The sequence below is a fragment of the Conger conger genome, chromosome 19, assembly GCF_963514075.1.
Source record: "Conger conger chromosome 19, fConCon1.1, whole genome shotgun sequence".
Lineage (NCBI taxonomy): Eukaryota > Metazoa > Chordata > Actinopteri > Anguilliformes > Congridae > Conger > Conger conger.
The window spans coordinates 7617606-7623807 of record NC_083778.1 but is presented as its reverse complement, the minus strand read 5'-3'; positions in this window follow the sequence as shown (position 1 = coordinate 7623807).

The following is a 6202-nucleotide window of genomic DNA, read 5'->3' as shown; positions in this document are numbered from 1 at the left end:
ACAGGAGTGTTGTGAATGTGAGTGGGAGCGTTGTGAATGTGAATAGGAGTGTTGTGAATGTGAATAGAAGTGTTGTGAATGTGAGTAGGAGTGTTGTGAATGTGAATAGGAGTGTTGTGAATGTGAACAGGAGTGTTGTGAATGTGAGTAGGAGTGTTGTGAATGTGAATGTGAACAGGAGCATTTGGAATGTGAATAGGAGTGTTGTGAATGTGAGTAGGAGCGTTGTGAATGTGAGTAGGAGTGTTGTGAATGTGAATAGGAGTGTTATGAATGTGAACAGGAGTGTTGTGAATGTGAATAGGAGTGTTGTGAATGTGAATAGGAGTGTTATGAATGTGAACAGGAGTGTTGTGAATGTGAATAGGAGTGTTGTGAATGTGAACAGGAGTGTTGTGAATGTGAATAGGAGTGTTGTGAATGTGAACAGGAGTGTTATGAATGTGAACAGGAGTGTTGTGAATGTGAATAGGAGTGTTGTGAATGTGAATAGGAGTGTTATGAATGTGAACAGGAGTGTTGTGAATGTGAATAGGAGTGTTGTGAATGTGAACAGGAGTGTTGTGAATGTGAATAGGAGTGTTGTGAATGTGAACAGGAGTGTTGTGAATGTACGGTTTATTTGTTTGACTGAAATAACTGCCGTTTCTGCGGCCTGGGCTTCCTGGGGGAGTCTCGCCGCTGTTCTTCTGTTGCGTTTTGAGTTCGGCCGCGGATGTCAGAGCTGCGTCTCCTCTCTCCCCTACACTCCTCCAGAGCTGCGTCTCCTCTCTCCTCTGTCTCTCCCCTACACTCCTCCAGCGCTGCGTCTCCTCTCTCCTCTCTCCCCTACACTCCTCCAGCGCTGCGTCTCCTCTCTCCCCTACACTCCTCCAGCGCTGCGTCTCCTCTCTCCCCTACACTCCTCCAGTGCTGTGTCTCCTCTCTCCTCTGTCTCTCCCCCTACACCCCTCCAGAGCTGCGTCTCCTCTCTCCTCTGTCTCTCCCCTACACTCCTCCAGCGCTGCGTCTCCTCTCTCCCCTACACTCCTCCAGCGCTGCGTCTCCTCTCTCCCCTACACTCCTCCAGCGCTGCGTCTCCTCTCTCCCCTACACTCCTCCAGCGCTGCGTCTCCTCTCTCCCCTACACTCCTCCAGCGCTGCGTCTCCTCTCTCCCCTACACTCCTCCAGCGCTGCGTCTCCTCTCTCCCCTACACTCCTCCAGCGCTGCGTCTCCTCTCTTCTCTGTCTCTCCCCTACACTCTTCCGGCGGCGGGCCCAGATCCTCGAGTGCGTGGGCGTCTCTGCGTCTCCGCCGGAGAGAGAGGGAGGGCAGAGGTCGCCGGCGGAGGCGTGGAAACACGCGGGCGGAACGCTCCCGCGAACGTAAGCAAGTTTAAATAAAACCGAAACGATCGAGAGGGAGATGGAGAGGGAGAGAGAGAGGGGGGGGAGAGAGGGGAAACAAAACGAAAATGTGCCGAGGGCTCGTCTGAGTGACGTGCGCGAGTGAGCGGGTTTACCGTAAAAATAACCGTCAGCCTCTCCGCGGCGCGGGCCTGCGCGGGCGCGGCGGTAATCTCTCCCGCCGTGACGGAGGCGGCCGTAAACGCCGCGCGGCTCCGTGCCGGTTCAGGCCTGCTGTCCGTGCGGGGGATCACAGACGAGCCGTAATTACAGCGCTGTCAGGATCCTCCTCTCGCGCGCCGGCTGTCCGTCAGCGCCCCGTCTCCTGAGTGGTCATTAGGAGTGACCCGGGCCCTTCCCCCCTGCCGGCGCCGGCCCTGAGGTCCGCCCGCCATCGTTAGCGCCGTTGCTGCTCGCAGCCGCCGGTGGCGTCTCCGGCCCGGCGCCTCTCATTGGACGTAATGGGCTGGGAGGGAAATGGGGGCTTTTTTTTCTACTTTTTTTTGGGAGGGGAGGGGAGGGGGCGTTCATGAATGTACACGCTGCTTCCATTTCCCGCTCTGAAGCCGCTGAAGGAGGCTAAAAGAGGCTAAAGGGGCCGGGGAGCTTACTGCTGAAAGGAAGGCAGATTCCCACATTCCCACCGCCATGGCAGCAGATCCCCACATTCCCACCATGGCAGCAGATCCGCACATTCCCACATTCCCACCGCCATGGCAGCAGATTCCCACATTCCCACCGTGGCAGCAGATTCCCACATTCCCACCGTGGCAGCAGATTCCCACATTCTCACCATGGCAGCAGATTCCCACATTCCCACCGCCATGGCAGCAGATCCCCACATTCCCACCATGGCAGCAGATCCGCACATTCCCACATTCCCACCGCCATGGCAGCAGATTCCCACATTCCCACCGTGGCAGCAGATTCCCACATTCCCACCGTGGCAGCAGATTCCCACATTCTCACCATGGCAGCAGATTCCCACATTCCCACCATGGCAGCAGATTCCCACATTCCCACCATGGCAGCAGATTCCCACGTTCCCATCATGGCAGCAGATTCCCACATTCCCACCATGGCAGCAGATTCCCACGTTCCCATCATGGCAGCAGATTCCCACATTCCCACCATGGCAGCAGATTCCCACATTCCCACCGTGGCAGCAGATTCCCACATTCTCACCAAGGCAGCAGATTCCCACATTCCCACCGCCATGGCAGCAGATTCCCACATTCCCACCGTGGCAGCAGATTCCCACATTCCCGCGGCGGCTGGAGCTCCTTCGCCCCAGCAGAGCCCTAATGGAAGGCCCGCGCAGCCTCTGCATTAATTAATCGATGTTTTGTTTTATTATGTGCCGTTGAGTTAATGAGCACTTTGTGTGAGATAACCCTCTCCGAACAAACGCTTCCCCCGAGCCCTGTGGGGAGATGGCATTTATTTTTTATTTTTACACAAATGGCGGTCGTTAGGGGAGACATAGAGGATACACTCGATAGGCTTTAGATAGTAAATGTGCCCTGTTTGATTATTTTTATCTTTAGTGGGGATTGGGCGAGAGGGGGGGGGGGGGTGTAGTTCTCTGCCTTTGAAATGTCTCCTTCGCTATTTTATCAGACAAAAGTAGAATGTTTCATTGCACTGTGACTGGGAGAGAGAGAGAGAGAGAGAGAGGAGGAAAAGAGACGGAGGAGAGGAGTAAAGGAAGGAAGAGAGAGGGAATGGAGGGAGTGAGGGGAAAAGAGGATGGGTGAAAGGAGGGGTGGAAAGAGGAGAAGAGTGGAGTGAAAGAGTAGAGGAGGGAAAGGAAAAGAAAGGAGGAAATGAGGAGGAAAAGAGGGGGAAAGGAAGAGAGAGAGGATGAGAGATGTGACTGAAGGCTTCTTCTTGTGAATATTCTGGGAGCTGTGCGATTGCTGAAGGTGAAACCGCCATCTCTTGCCCCCTGTAGATGACAATCATCTTTCCAATTTGCTGCAGATTAGCTCATTCCAGCGCAGGCTACTGTAAACAGGGAGCTGCAGCCCACGGGAGTGTGTGTGTGTGTGTGTGTGTGTGTGTGTGTGTGTGAGTATGTGTTTGAGAGAGAGAGTGTGTGTGTGTGAGAGAGAGACTGTGTGTGTGTGTGTGTGTGTGTGTGTGTGTGTGAGAGAGAGAGAGACTGTGTGTGTGTGTGTGTGTGTGTGTGAGAGAGAGAGACTGTGTGTGTGTGTGCGTGTGTATGAGAGTATGTGTGTGAGAGACTGTTGTGTGTGAGAGTGTGTGTGTGAGTGTGTGTGAGAGTATGTGTATGTGAGAGTATGTGTGTGAGAGAGTATGTGTGTGTGAGTGTGTGTGAGAGTATGTGTGTGAGACTGTGTGTGAGTGTGTGTGTGTGAGAGACTGTGTGTGAGTGTGTGTGTGTGTGTGAGAGAGAGAGAGTGTGTGTGTGTGTGTGTGAGTACATCTATAACACCACGGTCCAGAATCTAGACCACTGTATTCTGCTCAGCACCAGCTCCCCCTCAGAGGCACAAGCCCACTGTCAGGCAGAGGTTTTCAAAACCGCAACAAAATGTGATGAAAACTGTGGAAAACCATCTTTGGGAAATACTCTTCCATACAGCACGATCAGAGCTGATCCTCCTCTGCTGTGGTACTGTGAGTGATTCTCCTGCTGTGATTCAGAACGATGTGATTTCCAGTTTGGCTCGTTTAAGAAACAATTTACCAACTGAAGTGGCGAATGGTGAGGGGGCAGACAAACACCTGTTAGTACTGGTTCAGGGTATAAAAACTATGGGGGTTTGGTCACAAAACATCTGTGTTTAACGCCCATGTGAAAATAAAAGATAAGAAATTTAAGTCAGCTTTAAGCTGCATTTTTGGTGTGTGGACTCTTTTTTTTTTTCTTCTTGAAATTTTGATTGAGACGCACCCGGAATTTGTACGGCTCAGCGTGGAAAACTGCTTTTGATGACTGACGGTTTGGCTTGTTTGTAGATACAGCAGTGTGTCAGGAGGAAGCTTTGGGTGGCTGTGACTCTGACTGTGATTGTGGCTGTGACTGTGATTGTGACTGATTGTGACTTTGACTGTGGCTGTGGCTGTGATTGTGACCGATTGTGACTTCGACTGTGGCTGTGGCTGTGATTGTGACTTTGACTGTGGCTGTGGCTGTGATTGTGACCGATTGTGACTTTGACTGTGGCTGTGGCTGTGATTGTGACTTTGACTGTGGCTGTGGCTGTGATTGTGACCGATTGTGACTTTGACTGTGGCTGTGGCTATGATTGTGACTGATTGTGGCGCTGTTTCAGCCACACGTTCGGTTAAGCATCGGCACGTCTGTGAGCGTCGTGATTTTGGCGGCGTTTATGAGGAAGGGCGGTTGTACCCTGTCCAACACGGGTCGTTCGCCTCGAACAGTGCTGCTGGCCTTCTCACCCGGGGCTGCCTGTAGGACGATGGTCCTAATCCCGGTGTAGCCACAATAAGATCCGCACAGCCGTTGGGCCCGTTGAGCAAGGCCCTTAACCCTGCATTGCTCCGGAGGAGGATTGTCCCTTGCTTAGCCTAATCAACTGTAAGTCGCTTCGGTTTCAAGCGTCTGTTAAATAACATGTAATGTAACATTAATAAGACCGCTCGGCCGGGACGTCCAGACATAAAAATTAAAAACATGGAAATGATTGAATTACGGCCTACAATATGGGACGGAATCACCTCCCTGTGGAATTGAGGGTTTAACATTGAATTGTGAGCGTTATGAAAGACCGCAGACAGACTGATTCGCCTGTAGCGCACTGGGCCCCTTTTCTCAGAGCTTCTGGGCCTTTGCTCATTTTGGAGATTGAAGCTCGGCGGGGTGGTGGGGGGGGGGGGGCTGGGGGGGGCGCGCTTTACCAATCATTATTCATTGAATGCTCTGGTTAATGCATACGAAAATGCAGCGCGCATCAGATATTAAACCGAGGAACTTCCTTGGGTGGTGAGATTACAGACCTCGTTGTGCACCCTTGTTGCTCGCCCGAATTCAATTCTCGGCTCCCGTAATTATAACCGGGAAGGGGGGGGGGGGGGGGGCGGTGGGCGATTGTCGAGAAAATTGTATTTCATTTATTCGAGAGGCCCCATGTTATTTTCCCGACGTTTTATTTTTTGAAGTCGGCCGGTCTGTTCTTGCATTCTGAATATCCATACGCAGTACTTGTGCGCAAATGTGAATGTCAGTAATTTAAAGGTACAATTAATTTCGGACTTCTAACGGTCAAGAGAGGAATAGCAGCTACAAACGCCCTCAAACCACAACACGGTTTATCCCTCCCTCTTCCCTGTGAGCGCGCTGAGGTTGAAACGCCATTGGCTGTGGCAATTGGAACCAATTTTCAACCAATGAGCTTGAATTATTGTCCAGTTATACAATGTTTTGGTGCAGAGCGCCGGCCCGTCAACTGCATATTTTGAAACCCGAATTTAAGGCCTATAAACGCAGGCAGAGGGCGAATCAACATGTCAGTGAGCCTTTTTCAATGATAGGAAGGGATTTACAATGGTCTTGTGACAATGTTTTAGCACAAAAATGGAGTGGAGGTTTCGTGCCCTCCTCTGAACGCACGACCCTCGCCCGAGTTGGCGATGTCGCCACTCGCGGTCGGCGCAGTAGGGGGCGGTATCGCGCGCCCGCGCCCCGCTCCGTCATCCTGTTCCCAGGCCGGCCGCAGCGCCCGGCGCATCTGGTACGGGTTTATACCGTGACATCAAAAGGAAAACTTTAAAGGCCCGAACCCTCTCAATCTCCCCCCCCCCCCCCGGATCCTATCTCCCGGAATC